This window comes from Camelus ferus, chromosome 14 (genome assembly GCF_009834535.1).
Source record: "Camelus ferus isolate YT-003-E chromosome 14, BCGSAC_Cfer_1.0, whole genome shotgun sequence".
NCBI classification, from domain to species: Eukaryota; Metazoa; Chordata; class Mammalia; order Artiodactyla; family Camelidae; genus Camelus; species Camelus ferus.
This window is the reverse complement of record NC_045709.1, coordinates 46,140,290-46,157,826: the sequence shown is the minus strand read 5'-3', so window position 1 is coordinate 46,157,826 and position 17,537 is coordinate 46,140,290.

The window sequence follows — 17,537 nt, the reverse complement described above, 5'->3', positions numbered from 1 at the left end:
CTAAAATTTCATGTGAATCTTTCTTTGTAATTTTTATATTCATCATCTAGGTGGACAAGACCATTTCTTATATATACTTCAATTCTGGAATCTTAATTGCTTTTTCCAATGATGTCTGTGTTGAGTGTTGTATCCTTCTATTATGTACTGTTGTTATTTTAAAATTTCAACTCTGCCTTCTGAGTCTTCTTATCTTGTAGTATATACAAGCCTAGTATAACTCTGCTTATTCCACGTGTGGTTGGATATGGTATGATTTAACCTAAACATTTTGTTTTCAGTTTTTATTTCTCAAATTATTTTAATCATTAATCAACATTATTGTTATCCTGCCATGATTAGTAAGTCTACACGTTATCTTTATCCATTTAAAAATTCTTGGCTTATTGTAGTGGAATTTTTGCATAACCAGGTATTTTACAAGTCTATCCAATTTAACACCATATAGACTCATTCTGAAATAGGCATATACATCAGTAGAAGAGAATATAAGGTCCAGAAATAAATTCATTATTATTGTGACATGGTCACGAAAGATTTTTGACACAATATGTACTGACAGTGTATATGTAATACTGATTTTTACTCTATTCTTAGTTTTATTACTTTATAATAGATTATGTTTATAAATGATTATGTCTCATACTAATTTGGGCATTAAACTTATGTAAATTAATTAAAATGTAACTTCAACGTATAACTTATGATTGACTGCAACACTCAGGCTTAATTTAAATCTCCTATATCAAACAACGGTTTGACTTTAATCTTATGACATGGAAACTTGTTCAAGATAACAATAAACATTTAATTCAATAGTATTAATAGATAACGAGTTTAAAACAGAGCCTTTTTAAGGACACCATTCTTCAAAATATTCAGTAGTCATAGACAGTATGTCACAGGGTTTGTGCTGTGTCCAAGGGTTTGTTTTTGTGAGATTTGAAATTTGGCTCATCCTGGGATTTTGTTATTCTAGCATGTGATACAACATATCAAAATATAGTTACTCTTCCTCTGCTTCTCTTTACTTTCCTGAACATGCCAATCACAAACCAGTATGTGAGACTGAGCACAGCAGGTACTTATGTGTATGTGGTGTGTTGATAAGGAGTCAAGGTGCTCTACAATCTGGAGTCAGAGGCTAAGTAAGTAGAGTGAGGATGGTGTTCAAATGAGGATGGTGTTCAAATGAAAAAGACAGCCCAGCAAAGGCTATTGGTACCAGAGAAGGATTAGCCAAGAAATCAATCCTGAGCAGGGTCACGATGGCAGAGGTGGCAGCAGCTGACAAGCCCAGAGTATTGGATTTAGAACAGGTGAGAAGGGTATCCACTGAGGAGGCTGCAGCCTGGCTTAGGCTGTAATACCTAAGAGGAAGGAGGAAGATATCCATGGAGGGCTAATAACTCAGGGAAGGGGGTCACTGCATAAATGTAGGTAATGAGAACATCAAAGTAGGGGGGACAGTCCACTATTGGGTTGTAAAGCCCAAAAACTATGAGAAAGGCATGCTAGAAGGGAATGGGTAGAAATGGAGAAAACTAAAATGAACCCTATGTTGTCAGATTTAGAGATACCACTGTAAACTCAGAGATTTCAAGATATCAAGATGTATACAGAAATAAATGTGAATATATACGTATACGTGTGTGTTGTGTGCATATGTCTGTTTCCCTGGCTCTGCCTACTGCGGTGTTCCTATGAGCAGTGATATACCAATAGCAATGAGCATACCTAGTACCAAAATCTTCTTTTCTATAGTCCAGTCTCCATTAAAATAATCCCAAATTCCTTGGAGAAATGACTAATTTAGAGTGGGGCAAGCAAAGTACAAAAAGAAGCACTTGATTCTAAAAGTTCTGAAATTCAGTCCTGTGAATGCTGGAATTTCTTGATTATATACCAACCCCTGTGAATAACTCTCCTTGGCTCTTAGATGCACATTCTTAGTTCTTACCTGGTTCTTGCTGTTAATGAAAATTCCAAGAAAAATTCCATGAAGCATTCTCCTTTCTAACTTGTTTAATTGAAAATAAAACAGTAGCTCCCTCCTTCTTTCCCCCATTATACTTTGTATATGCCTATAATAATATAGGCATATAGCAACAGTCATATTTTTATAAGAGGTATGGTTTCAGTTCCTTCGTAAAACTCAGTTGGCTATAGATAGGCCACATGCTAATTGGAAAAGGAATGAAATAGACGTTTTTGCTCTTTACGCTTAACTCACTTCCTAGAAGCTGTTTGTGATCTTTTACAACTAATGCTGGGAGAGGGAGGAGATTAATGGGGGCTAGAAAAGTTTTCATTGACTAATGTAAAAATATTGATCATAATGTAATAGAGGTCCATTTCTTGAACCTAAGAGATACTTCAAACACATTATTTCTCTCATGGGGCCTTGGCTTCTGTTCTCAGGAAATATACCCCACAGCCTGCTTTACAGTGTAGAGGTTTAATTATCCTAGTAGGGCATCCTTGTGGATAAAATTCCTTTTAATAACAATGTCAAGTTGACATTTCTACCCTGGTTCCATGTTCATCTTTGGTATTAGAACCTCTTTAATTAATTTCCCAGATGAAACTTTTTTTTTTTTACCTATTGTAGACTGCTTTGCCTTTCTCCTAGGTTCAGTGAAGCCCTGTCTACAGCCTGGGACATGAGACAAAGGCCAGCAAGATTCCCTGGGGCCCAGTGTGACTTGCAGAAACCCTGCGGCAATCTCTGGGTCTTCCCTTTAAAATCACCTTTTTACTCTAATTTCCAAAAACTGAAACTTTTTTGATACAGAATTTATTAACTGGAGTATGATAAACTCTACATATCACCTAAGCCTACATCTGGAAGGTAGCATCATTTGTATCATAGTTTATCTGGTAAAACTTGAGCTTAGAAGCCTATTAAAATAGTACTTATGCTGTTAAATTATTGTTCAGATATTTCTTTCACCCCCTATACTGGAATGCAGAAATATCTCAATATTATTATCTTACTTAAGTCTCTAAGGATATTTGATAGATAACTAAGTAAAAGATGGAAGCAAAATGAGAAAACTGTTTCTACCAATTTTGATAATAATATGTATATGAATTATAATTATATTCACATTAATATCTATATTTAAATATATATACATAAAATCAGACTTTGTACTTGGGAAAGTACAAAAAAATTCATTGAGAATATACTAATATACATCATAGAATATATTTTAATATTCATAATTGTTTTCTTTAACTTTTATTATGATACGTAATTATTAAGAACTAGAAATTTGCTAAGGAAAAGTTATTCAAATCACAAATTACCTTGACAAGACAAATTATAATTTTATTTTAACTCAATTTAGCAGCAGGTGATCACATCATATCATGATCTTATATTTATTAAAAATAAGCTTATAATTTATCATAATCTTACATCTGCTAAAATTATGCAGGTTTTTCTGAAAAGAATAAAATATGAGCAAATTTGATAAATGTAAAATTTTGAACATTCAATAAAGCATAATAAAAAATGGGGAATCATCTTTTCCAGTGCACGTCCCAAGGATTAGGGAACCTGATGTGGGGCTAAAACCCTTCCCTGTTCAGGGAGAATGTCTGTTTGTGATATCCCTCCTGCTGGTGGGTGGCCACCCAACTGGTAGGTGTCCTTTCGAGATTGCTTCTCCTATCTGTCTCAGTGTGGCCCTTTTATCTGTTGTTGTGTAAGAGCTGTTCTGCTGTTCAGTGGGTCACCTTCAAGAGAATCATTCTATATGCAGCTGTAACTTTGGTGTGTCCATGGGAATACGCAAGACCAGGATCTTCCTACGTCACCATCTTCAACCAATTCCCCAAATTACTCTTCCTTCTAGCATTTTTAGAAAGTCAGAATATCTCATTTGGTGTTTTCAGGATGAACTTATTGAACATTTTAATAAAAGAGCAAATGTAATTAAAGAAAAAGTGACATGAGTTTTTCACATTTATTAAAGAATGAGGAGCAGAGCTCTCAAAAATTATCAACATAATTTAAAATTCTATGTCTACAGTATACAACATTTATCATCAGTAGTATCATCCTTCATTCTAAGAAGATATTCTCTTTTGAAATTGACAGTATGTAAAATATTGATCATTACCCAGAGGAGAAAATTCAAATATATCAGGAAGTTTTCCTTGTTGAACATTTGCAGGCATTGCATAGAAAACATGCAGGCAGTGACAAAAGATTTTAATTTACCTTAATAAAATGTTGCATAGAGTTGTTTTTTTAATTTTACTGAGCTTATGTAAATATGAACAATCTAACTTCAAGTCATTAAGAATGTAACATGAAAAAAATTATGCAAGACTGATTCAATACAACAGCAGGCATTCAGGCCATAAATAATTCTATGAATAATATTTAAGTAAAAAATTAAAATCCCATTACTTACTAATTAAAAGTACATACACATAGTGTATGTAAAGAGACAGAAAGAGTATTTCAGTATTGAATTAGACCACTAACTTGTAATTTATTAACTTTGGGAAATTTAATACATAGAATTGAAATGAAATAAATATATCACATTTTAAAAAATATATGAAACAAAGCATTAGGAAAAATAAGATCCAAATCCAAAATGAATGAAAATATTTATGTTAAATTATGCAAACAGGGAAGTTTAAAAAGTTCAGAATTATTTTTCAAATTTCCAAGTAAACCATCTATGTGCTAGAATATAACTTCTCCAGATGCCCAAGATGCCAAAAAGAAAGAAGGACGAGGAGAAGAAAGTAGCCCTGATGCCTACTGTCCTGAAGAAGCAGGAGGCTGAGAATGTGTCAAATCCCCTGTTTGAGAAAAGACCTGATAATTCTGGTACTAGACAGGACATCCAGCCTCAAACGGCCCTCACCTGCTCTGTCAAATGCCCCTGCTAATGAACCGTTGAAGGAAAATGCCTACATCTCCTTCAGCAATTGAGAAATTTAACCTTGGCAAGTTATAAAGTGTAGTTGCTGATTGGAAACCTCTTTTCCAAGGAGGCTATAGTAGACCTGGATTCTAGAGAAAAGCAAAAGCAATCACGTGAGACAAGCATCCTCTATTTTTTTCTATCAGGGTTTACGATTTGCTTTCTCTTTGCATCGCTTTTTAATCCTACAGTTTTCCAGGGCTTTCAGCTTTATCCAGGCCATAGTCTTAGTTTAATCTAACAGCATATAGGAAAAATCCTGTGATTCTCATTCAAATTAAAATAATTTAGAAAATTACTTTGCCTATGGCTGACTTCAGACTATCTATTCACCATATACCAAGAAGCGGAAGTCTATTATGAACAATTTTACTAAAGCTCTTAGTTTGTGGATTAATTTGCAGGTTTATTTGAAAGATTTCTCATACTAAAGTTTCTGAGACTTGAGTCCATAAAAGCTGTCAGGTATAAGTCAAATTAACATTGCAATAATGCTTATGTCTGTTGTGTTAAATGAAAATGAAAGGGATATAACTGCAGCAACAGCCTTTTAAAAAAATCTTGAGTCCATTTGGTTGCATCCTGAGGCAAGTCATTTAACTTTTATTTGTCAGGTTCTTATTTTATATAAGGACATACTCTTGCCTCACAAGATTGTTTTGACAAATTAAAAATAAATGCACTGTGAAACCATAAAAATTGAAAGACAAAACTTTCTTTTTTAAAAGTTTTTCCCCCTAATAATCTATGTCTTAAAAAAATTCTGAAATTTTGATAATTTTGCTCAATGGGATGTGTACATTTTATATGGTGTCCCATCTTTGGAATTTACATTTTTTTCCAGTCACAGAAGCACAACTGAAAATGTACAATACTTTCATCTTTCAGTTTAACAGATAAAATGGAAAAAAAGTTATAAAAATTAAGATATATACTAATTGGGGCATTTGCAAGTTAATATATAGCTCTGACATATATAACGCTACTCATCTTTAAACAGATTTATAATCATTTTTGTTTTTCACCCCTAAGTTACAGTCATTCATTTTTCAGACCTCTGTTCCATCTTTGAAAGGGCACTCAGCTTAAAAGTTTTGGAGTTCTCCTAAATGTTCAATATAATTTTTAAAAAAATTGCATTTGTAATTATATTAGTACATATACTAGACATTCACTGGAGTCCTTTCCTCCACCTGCCAAGTTTGTTAGATTAAATATTTTACTATACAAGTTATGCAGTTTATTTTATTGCATATAATGCAATGACAGGTAGAAAGGATTTAAAGATTTAAGCATGGACTTAAAAAAATGTTGCAGAGATAGGTAAAATAATAAACCACTGATTTGAGAGAAGTCAGAGAGAGAATATTTAAAATAATTTCTAAATTTTATACATGATATAAAATATTAGTACATTTTCATAATATATTCATTTGATTCTTTCCTTTCATTGCAGTTCTGAGCCCTACTGCAGGTATATGGCTTATGGAAAAAAAAATGAAGGGGATGAAAATATTACATGCATGTACATATACATATACACATGCTTAAAATCAATTAAATGTAAAATTGAAAAGTAATAATCACATCAAATTTGGAAGAGTTTTTAAATATAACAGAAAATAAAATAAAGTAAAATATTTTATCTAAATATTATGTGAAGTGATTTTCAACCATTTTATAGTAGTAGAATTTGTTCTAGTACTTCTATGTGGAAATTTAACATTTGCAAAAGCATAAAATAGAATACACTTTAGAAGTCAATTAGATTAATTAACTGCAGATACATAAGACAATTTAACTCTTTGTGTTTTTTCACCTGATTTAAGTTTAATGTAGTTTCCTACAAGTAAAACAGTAAGTGTCTTAAAAAATATAATTCCCTTACATTGTCAACACACTACAATCCCTAAGGGATGACCACCTAATTAGCTGTGCATTCACTACATCAGATATTTCCCATATAAATATAAATATGCTGATACTAGTGATGGCAATAATAATTATTTTATATAGAAATGTAATCACACTTAGCTTATTCTTTTACAATACTCTCTCACAGAAAGGAAAACACATGAGTTATCTTTCCATATCAGTCATGTTTTTGATTTAATCTTAATGTAGTTTTTCTTTTTCTCAGGAAAAACATAATTTAAAAAGTAGGTGACAAAATAAATCTTAATATAATTTACTACACCAGGCCATAGTATTCCTAACAATAAAATACAATGTAATGAGCTAGTTTAGAAATGAGGGATTGTGTGGGTGGAATTAGGCAGAAGTGTTTCATGTCTTCTGGGTTTTTAAGTTCTGTTTTCTTTCATTGATTTACAGCATCAGTTCCCTGCATAATCTGATCATTTTGAATTCTAAAGGGTTTGAAAACAGCAAGCAACCTTGTAAGGGTGATTTTAAAACCTTCACAAGTTCCTAGTTTTATTTCTCATAAATGTCAAAACCCCAAAACTACATGTGGTCTTCACAAAGGAAATGATCTTACCTCTTTATTTTGCTCTAATGGCAAACATTTCTCATCTCTGTCAGATCTGAGTGGATAACTCTAACAGAAAAATATGTCTATTGGACATAGGCGTTTGTCATTTGACACATGAATCACATTGAATCACATTGTCTGTAGCAAAGTTGAAGATCAGCTGTGACAATTCACTTTTTGGTCCCTGAATGGCAAAATCCTTGATGTCAGAATCAAAATTTATAGTAGTGCTGAAGACAGGGAGATAACTATGTTTAATTTGAATATTAGCATGGATATGAATGAAAATTAAACAAGTATTCAAATAAAAAACACTGAACCTTTGTTTCTACAGAAACTCCTAATTTAAGGCTACATTTCAGCAGTATTTTTAAATTAAATACTATTTCTCATCTGATGTTGTATTTTGTCCTTCTATGACAAATAGATCATATTGCAGAAAAGGTAATGAGTAGAACAGGGACATATGCTACACCAATATTCTTTAATGAGTTATTGGCAACTGGAAGGCTAAAGAAAACTGAGATGTATTTTAGTATTTATAAATTTCTTGAAAACTATAATTTAGTGATCTACAAAGACAAATAAGAACCTCAATTGTTTCACTTTTTATTCCTTAAAAATATTTTCTTATAGAAAAGTTGGCTATGAGGGAAATAGCTGCTCAAAGTATCTTACCTTTTTTGCATACCGTAAGAAATATTTGACACATTTTAGATTCTTTACAATTTTACTGGCTAAAGGATTATAAATCATAGTTTCATAGAGTTAAGCTCACAACTGAGCAATATTTAACTGGGGGATTATTTAATGTGTGAAAGAATATCTGTTTATGTAATTAATTTCCAGAATGTAGGCTGAAAATGAATAGGTACAAAATGATTTATCATAATATAATTTAGCTTTAAACTTTAAACTATCAAATTTTATAAATCAATATAAGAAAGCACAAGATGTTATTGACTTGCTAATAATTCTGCCATGGTATTAACATTTTAGTAACATCATTAATTTCAAACATTGCCAAAATTTAGCCACTCATTTACTCAGCATCAGGTTTTAAAAGTTATTTGTTTGATTAAAGTACATTTATATTATTTTTAAAATTTATAATTTAGTTATAATGTAACAAATCTGACATAAGAAGATTTGAACCTCAGAATTTTAGAAACAAAATAATTGACCCATTCTTTACCCTAACTGTACATTATTGTATTAAGCAATGCTATTTTCAGTTGCTTATTTCTAAATATTTTCCAGCCAGTCAATGTAAATTCTTCTCTTCAACAGTATTTTCAACCATTATCTTTAATCTTTCTCTTGTCCAACTCATGATGGACAGTAAGGCAGTGTTTCAGACATTTGGTGGATGAACTATTTTTGTAGAAAAAAGAGAGTCTTAATGGATTGAGAAAAACAATGATTGAATAAGGATGCTATTTACTTAAGCTGCACTTAAGTATAAATTTATAATCACCAGCCATATACATTGGTTTCTTTGCATGCTTCTTCAATTCCACTAGTAAAGGGTTTTACTGGGTATACACTCATTAGATTTTCTGGTCTGTACAGCATTTGACTCTTTAAATGTAGGGCAACTGAAAAACTCTAAATTTTACTTCTAATGTGCATGGCACACGCAATTTACAGCTTAAGGTTTACTATGTGGTAATCCATTAAGTAGAAATTTGGTCGGTGAAAGTAATGGGCAATTACATAAAAGAGATTTAGTTATCTAATTGCAGCACTTGCAGTGTTGACTATACAAAAGATGTAACAATGAAGACAAAGAACAAAAAAAAAAAAGAAGAAGGAGGAGAAGAAGACAGAAGAAAGAAGATAAGAAAGAAGACAGAAGAAAGAAGATAAGAAAGAAGACAGAAGAAAGAAGAAGAAGAAGACAAAGGACACATTTGGAACAAGTGAAAAGTAGGATTTTTCTTACTGCCCTGGGCAAAGCACAAGTCAAAAGTAGAAAATGGAGGCACTGCAATTAGTCAGAAGGTTAATAGGAGACAGCAATGGAGAAAGAAATTAGCCTGACTTCTTGGTGCCATGGTAAATATTCAGAAGAATAATTAACATCTTTATTCAATTAATGAAGATTTAATTCTTCAGTAAACAGAATAACTGTTTTGTCACATTATATATGCTTTAAGGTCAAGGATTACATTTCATTCATCTGTGTGCCTGCATCATTTATAAAATTTCATAGCACTGTATAAACCAACCAAACTGGTTTTTCAAACAAATACTGGATTATTTTGTAGTGAGGTTATTGAAGCTTTCAAGCTGGACCAACCCAATAGGTTGGTAGGTTTTTCCTTACTGGATATGTATGACTCCAATAACTATCGAAAAATGTATTTATAAACCTATGGCAAGAAATGAACTCCCAACCCCATGAATTCAGGTATGATCAGCTTCCTCCTGTTCTGAAACCAGAAATGTTTGAGTCCATATTGAAAGTTGTAAAAGGGCTATAAAATCACAACGAAGATGTGGTGTAACAGAAATATGTATATTTGATCTTTGTCCCAGTTTCCAGGCAAGAGCTCCTAAAACCATTAGAATCTCCTAAGGGGGTAAGAATGTCCTCTGTATGCTCTGTCCTCTGAATGACTGGTGGCTCTGGGTCCCTAGACAGTGTCAGGATGGGTTAAGCCATGATTAAAGGGTTGAAACTTTTACTCCCACCCCCCAACCCCCACCTTCTGGGAAAGGAGAGAGACTGGGAAAAGAGTTCAATCATTAGTGGAGAGTGATTTAATCATGCATACATAAGTAATGAAACATCCACAAAAACCCCTAAACAATGAAATCTGGAGAGATTCTGGGTTGGTGAATATATGGAAGTGCCTGGAGGAAGCCCCATGCCTCTCCCTCCATACCTTGTCCTGTGCATCCCTTCTACTTGACCATTCTGGGATGCATCCTTTATAATAAAACAGTAATACTAAGTAAAGCACTGTCCAAAGTTCTGTGAGTCTTTCTAGTCAATTACTGAACCTGAGAAGGGGGTTGTAGCCAAGTCAGACAGAAGTGCAGGGAGCCTGTGCACCTCGTTGTAGCTGGCATCTGAAGTGGGGGCAGTCTCGTGGTACTGGGCCCTTACCTGCGGAGATGTTGCTGTCAGAACTGAATTTAATTACTGGATACCCAGTTGGTGTCATGGAATTGGATAATTGATGTTGGAAGAGATACAACCACGTGCATGGTGTTGGAGGAGAAAAACACACAGGGGATAAATCATTATTCCTGACCAAAAGAAGGAAAGGTGAAGGAAGGGGGAACTCAGATGAAAGAGAATTCTGGTTTCTCTAGAATGTCAAGAACTGTCATAGTCTAAAATTGTAAATCTTTCTTTCTACTTCAGTTAAAATTTATAAGATACAATTTTGCAAAATTAATTAGATTGACATATAAATAAGACCTTTGAGGGACATCTGTTATAGATTCTTACAGGCACATGTGTAAATTCTCAAAATACCTAAAATTACTGCATCTAAATATCATGTTGGATATTTTAAATTAATAAAATTCTACATTTTCAAAATATATACTATATAAATTTTAAAAATAATAAATTATTGAAATAATGTTATATACATTATAAAGAATATATGAATAATTTAAGAGAAGTGGGGAAATTAAACTGGGAGTCAGGATATATCAAAAAATTCCATTTAATTGCATGAATTTCTCTATAATATGTAATAAATTTCACAATTGTAACTAATTATCTAAGTATCTAATACTAGTTACAAGTTATCATCTTGCTTTGTTCTAAGGTAATTAAGTACTAATAATTTAGTAATTTTTTGAGAAGTACACATATACAAATGATAATTTTTAAAATACTTTTTCTAGATATTTAATGCACATAATCATTCAATTAAAATGACTTATTTTACTTTGTGTCTTACATCACTTAAAAAGATGATTTGGTTAAAATTGTAAACTGAAATCAAACTGTAGTAAAAAGGTTTTTCAAGAGACACTTTAATTGAAAAATGCTACAAATGCCTTTTTTTAACCTTTACTGAACAGCATGATTATTATCTTTCACATTTAAGTAAGATAGTACTTGATACAGAGGATTCAATTAGTAAATAATTTTGAAATAAATGTAAATATTTTCCAAATTTACTCATCTGCCAGAATATTATCTTAGATTTTCCAATGTTTGTTTTCCTTTTTCCAAAAAATATTATTGCTAAAATACATGACCATTAAAGATCTATATCACTCTATATGTTTTTGAGTCAAGGTTTAAAGAAATAATTACAAATGTTGGTAATTTTAAAAATAAATTTATAATTCCTAAGTCCAGTTTGTTTCTGAAATATTGCACAGTCCTTAGATATGTCCTTCTCCCTCTTCCACCACTATTAGATAGATATTCCTGCCTTATTTATTGAGAATATTTGGCCACTGGCGAAGTCTAGTATTACTATCTACTACCACCTAAATTCCCTGCCTTCATTACCAGTTTTAAACTGGACAGGCATTTTTTTCATTGCTTGAATGATAATCCTTTTGCAGAATATTCTTTATTTCCTGAAAGATGGGGCTTCATTTCAATCCTAAACAAAATGAAGAGCATATTTTTGTCAAAGTTTTAGAGCATAGGTTGCAAGCTCAAACATCTAGAGAGAGAGTCATCTACAGCATTAAAGAGAAGAGACCCTGCTTTATTTTGATTTGTAAGACACTGTAGGACATTCTGTTTTTCTTTTGAATGGAATAATTCACTTTCATTACTTCTTAGAAATACCTCCTGCCTCCAGCAGGGCTCCGCTGCTACCACAGCAATACAGAGTTCAACTGCCCAACCAGCCAGAGTGTCTGTGGATGGGTATTCACTATCCATACACAGTACTCGAGGTGCCTGGTGTAAGTCGTGGACTGATTGCTAAGCTGACACTCTTAGCTTCTAAAACGCTCTATGAATGAGTTTTCAGTAACGTTTTTTTTCTTTTCTTTTACTTAATAGAATCCATTTAGTTTTCATTTTTCCCTGCCTGCTAGCTGTTCTATTTTAATTAAACATATTTTTTTAAAAACTTTCAACTATATTTGGATTTACATTTTTCTAATAAATAGCTCTAATATTATTTTCTATGCTTTGCTTCCCACATCTAGACATACTAGAATATATCAGATCAAAAATATTGATATGAAATATATAAAAATGAAACTGTTGCATTATGTATCTTGTATTGGACTCATTGAAATGTTCAGTGAAACATAATTTTAGTTCTCAACTTATGTTTTCTGCTACTTTAATGTGAAATCAGCAAGATATGTTTCTTACATGGCCTTCCAAGAGAACTAGCACATGGAATCTTCATAGAAATAGAGGCATACTTTAAAAAACATGTATTCCTTCATGTTTAGGAAATAACATATTCTCTAAGAGATGAATGAAGAAATTCATTCTTTCAGTACAAACGAAACCTTTAGCAAACCATGCCTTTGTGAACTCTTAGTGAACTTAGTTCTCTCTTTATGTATATCCCTAAAACTGAGCTTATGTTCAGAAACAGGAGATAACCATGTCCTTTAACTAGTATCCTGCAAATTGTCATCACTTTTGTGCCATTATCTTTCATTTCTTGCACAGTTGGCTGCTCTCTTGATATTGCTATGCCATGAAACTAATTTCCAGTTGCACAGCTATTCAAACATCAAAAAATACAAAAACTACACACGAATGTGTTACAATGCAGAGGATTTTTGCTTTAGAAATTAAAAAAAATCTAAGTTTCTAAGCCACATTTCCTCACATAAAACTTTTTTTTTTTTTTCTCATTTAACATTGTGTGAGCTAGCTAATACAGTAAAGAGAGAAAAACTTAGCTCTGATAATCAGGAGTTATGTGACCTTGAGTAATTAACATCTCCAAATACTCAGTTTTCTTGTTTATAAAGTAGAAATAGAAGTACATATCTAATAATACTTATGTTTTTATGACTGTGTATATACATGACCCAGGAACAGTTCATGAGACATTTTTTTTTTTCATGAGACATTTTTGTATCACGGTACATTTGCTCAACAACTGACAGCTTCCCTCTGCAACTGGCAGAAGATAAATGTTATCCCAATCTGTATTTTGCTGTTGGAGTGAACACATGTATGATAATATAATATTTGATGAGATAAAAGGATATATTAAAGTATGTAACAGGGTGTAGAAGGAGGAGGCACTTTCAGTTATCCTAGAAAGTCACGTACGATAAAGCCTCAAAGCCAAGGACAATAAATAAAAATCACCCTCACAGTCTCAACATTATGCAAGTAGAACCCTTAAATTCCTTAGTATAGGAATGATCGCACAGTTGTTTGACAATAAATATCCATTACTCATCTCCAGTTGCATATAAATAGCCTAGAGATTTATATGAAAAATATTTGGAGGGGAGAATGGTGTCATTTTGAATGCTACATTAATGTCCTCCATTCTCTATGGGAGACTTCATAGTCCCCTCAAACCAAATGAAAGTAATCTTGTCTTGTGTCCCCAGGAGTTTGAGGCACAGAGATGTTGTCTTGATTCTTGCCTTGAGAGTGTTAAGGTGTGACTCCTAGAACCCGTCTTCTGTACAAAAGGACCTCTAGCATTATTACACAAACAAGAAAAAAAATTAAGACGTTAATGACATTTTCACAGAATGCCCTGCCTGTCATCTCAATAAACAACTGTCTCAGAAAGAATTGCAGACGTGGCTTTTCACTACTGAAGTAAAGTAATAATTTAAAACAGGAACCTCATGACATTTTTAAAGATATTATAACACCTTGAACCAAAAGCTAGAAAAGCAGCACAACATAAAAAGAAGCCTTTGGACTTACTGTGTACTACAAGCAGAAGCAGAGATAAATATATTCACTCACCTGTGAACATTTAGCTAATTCTCATGGAAAAATAAAGGATGACTAATGAGTCAGAAATAAGAGCCAGAGGGTGGAGCCAAGATCTGCAGAGAATCTTTTTCTGGGAGGAGGAATAAGTCCTAATCAAGGAATTGACAACACATGCCCAGCTGGATTTCAGCATTACAATCCACCAGTGACTGCTGTTTGCCTAACGTCTCCCAGAACCAATGACTTGTTAATGGAAGTGCCTATTACAACTATCCTATGACTGACTCACCATTGTATGATGGCGGTGTGAAAGACAAATAATTTTTTTCTTTAGTTCACAAGCTTTTAGATTGAGAGGAGTCACGCATGTGGAATGACACTGGAGTTGATTCAGATGTGATTTCCCAAAATGGGAGAAGACAGTCTAGTAAGAGGATACTCTGTAGGTCATGAGAGAAGGGTGAAATATGTAAAGAACTTGTGACCTGATAGCAAACAATGTCAGATTAAAAATGACCACACGTTCTTTAGCATTCTCTCATTGAATGGTGTTGTCTGATTCCCCTCCTCTTCCAGCTCTGCTGGCCTGTGACTTGTTTTAATGTTGAGTATGCAGAAGTGATAGTATGTGAGTTTCTGGCTTAGTCTCTAGGGAAAAGGCCAACTTCTGCATTAGTCTTTTTTGGAGCCCTTAGTTGCTATGTAAGAATCTCAACCACCCACCTGCAGAGGCCACACTGAAAAATTCAGACTACATGGAGAGGAAGAAAGGACCAGTCAGTTTCAGCCTTTCAACCTTTGTGGCACAGTCCCATGCATGTGAGTGAAGCCATCAGGAACCCTCCAAGCCAGTCAGCCTTCAGCTGAGTACCACCAATTTATACCACTCAACACCAAATGAGACTGAAGAACTGTCCAGCTGAGCTTTGCCTGGACTCCAGCCTTGCCCTGTGTGTTGACCCACAAAATTGTGAGATATAATCAAATGCTTGTTGTTTTAAGTTACTGAATTTGGGAGAAGTTTGCTATGCAACGGTATATAATTGAACATCTGCTAACTATCTTAAGTCAGTATAGTACCAATCATTTTATAGGCTCTCAATACATCTTTTTGAATGAATATAATTTAATCCTTATAATCTCATTTTTCAATTCACACTTGAAGAATTTGAAGCTCTGAGACACTGATTGGCAAATGAAAGCCTCTAAATGAATATTTTATCCCTTCATTTTTTCTACACTAGAATACTTTCTCTGAAGTATGAAATGAATGGTTAAATCCAGTTTAATTGTGTAACAATTTACTGGAGCTTTTGGGGGTGTAAATTGCCTAAAGCTTAACCTTATTATCCAAAAACCATGGTCAATGCCATATTCCTTTGTGGTAATGTGACTTAATTTAAGGCTTTTGGAAGAAAGAAGTAAATAGAATAAGATAGAATCTAAAGAACTAAAGATATAAAGTATCAAGAAATATCATAGTAGTTGTATTCACTACAAGTTTAAAAGCAAAACTAAAATTATGAGCATAAACATTTTTTTCTTATAGATTTTCTGGCTTTGTAAGAAGTTACAAGTCATCTGTATTGCAGTATCATAGGAATTGCAATAATAGTGAATTTTTAAACGTCCATACCACATAATTAGGTATTGGACTTAGGTCTTTCAGATTGAATTACATGAAATATGCCAATTTGTATGCTTGCTGTACAAAATGTATTAAAACTAAAACATATAACCCCTTTTATCATTATTTATACCCTGATAATTAGTGCTATTTCATTGAATTATTCCCTTATTCTCTCCTTAGATGCTAAACCAGATGTCCCACCTCTAACAGCCAAAATAATTTCACTCTTCATAATCACGCTGTATAAACTGCTTCTAAGGTTAGTGATGATATCAATTCAGAACCTGGAATCACCCTGCCAGGGTTATTACCAAGTGATTTGTACATATGTATACATATATATATATGTATGATTTTATATAACATAAATATGTAACTGATTCCATATATGTATTTGTCATGGAACCTATTGGTTCTGTTTCTGTATTTTCCCTCTCTAAATACACATACACACACACACACTTTTTTTTTTTTTTTTACTTTTTTTCATATACATGTTTTAAGAACAGCAGATGACCCACCATAATATGGGTGGGATTTATGCAATCAGCTGAAGAATTTAAGAGCAAAAAAACTGCGTTTTCCTGTAGAAGAAAGAAATTCTGCCTCAAGACTGTAAAATAGAAATCCTGCCTGAACTTCCAGACTGCTGCCTTAGCCAGACAAATTTCAGACAATCTTGTGAGTCAATGCTTCAAAATAAATCTCTAACACACACATTCAGAGTCTACAGGTTATAAATATTAATCATGCCTACAGAACACCTTCACAGCGACATCTAGATTACCATCTAGATTACTGCTGGACCAAATAACTGGGCACCGTGGTCTAATCAGGTTGAAACATAAAATTAACTGGGACAAGAATCAAGATTCATTTTACTTATCAACCTCTTTAAAAAGATATACCTGAATACAACCCTATGCAGAACAAAGTCCCCTGTATTTTGTACACTGTAGTTTTGTTATAACTAAATTATGTCTTTATCATCTGCATTCTACCAACTCCTTGATAGTAAGTGCTTAATATTGTCATTTTTATATTTCCAGTACTTAACATAGGACCAGATACCTACTTAATCCACAAAAATTCATTGAATGAATGATATAATCTTTAAGACATGATATGTTGGTGCTGAAAATGCATTAGTTTCTTCTAAATGGAATCTGTAAAAGAACAAAATTCAACAAGATTTAAAGAGAAAAATGATTTAAGTAATTAACATTAGTCATAATTTTCAACTGAAATATTTACAATGTTAATGGTTAAATTTCCAAGACTTAAGAGCCATCCTGAATATGTGTTTAGTATGTCACTAATAATGATCTACTACTTATGGTATTGCTTACTATAAGTGTCTCCTAGTTGTAATTTTATATGACACGGGCAGACTCTACCACATCAATACTAACAGATGGTAATTACAAAATGAATGAAGCAGATTGTTAGTACACCACTATGTAGATTACACATTTCTGTTATTTGATGAAATTAATCATCTAATGACTCAGATGAATTGCATCCACATTAGCAATTAGATATTTGAATCAACATTTTGAAACAAAAAATTTCTTTTTTGTTAGAAATACT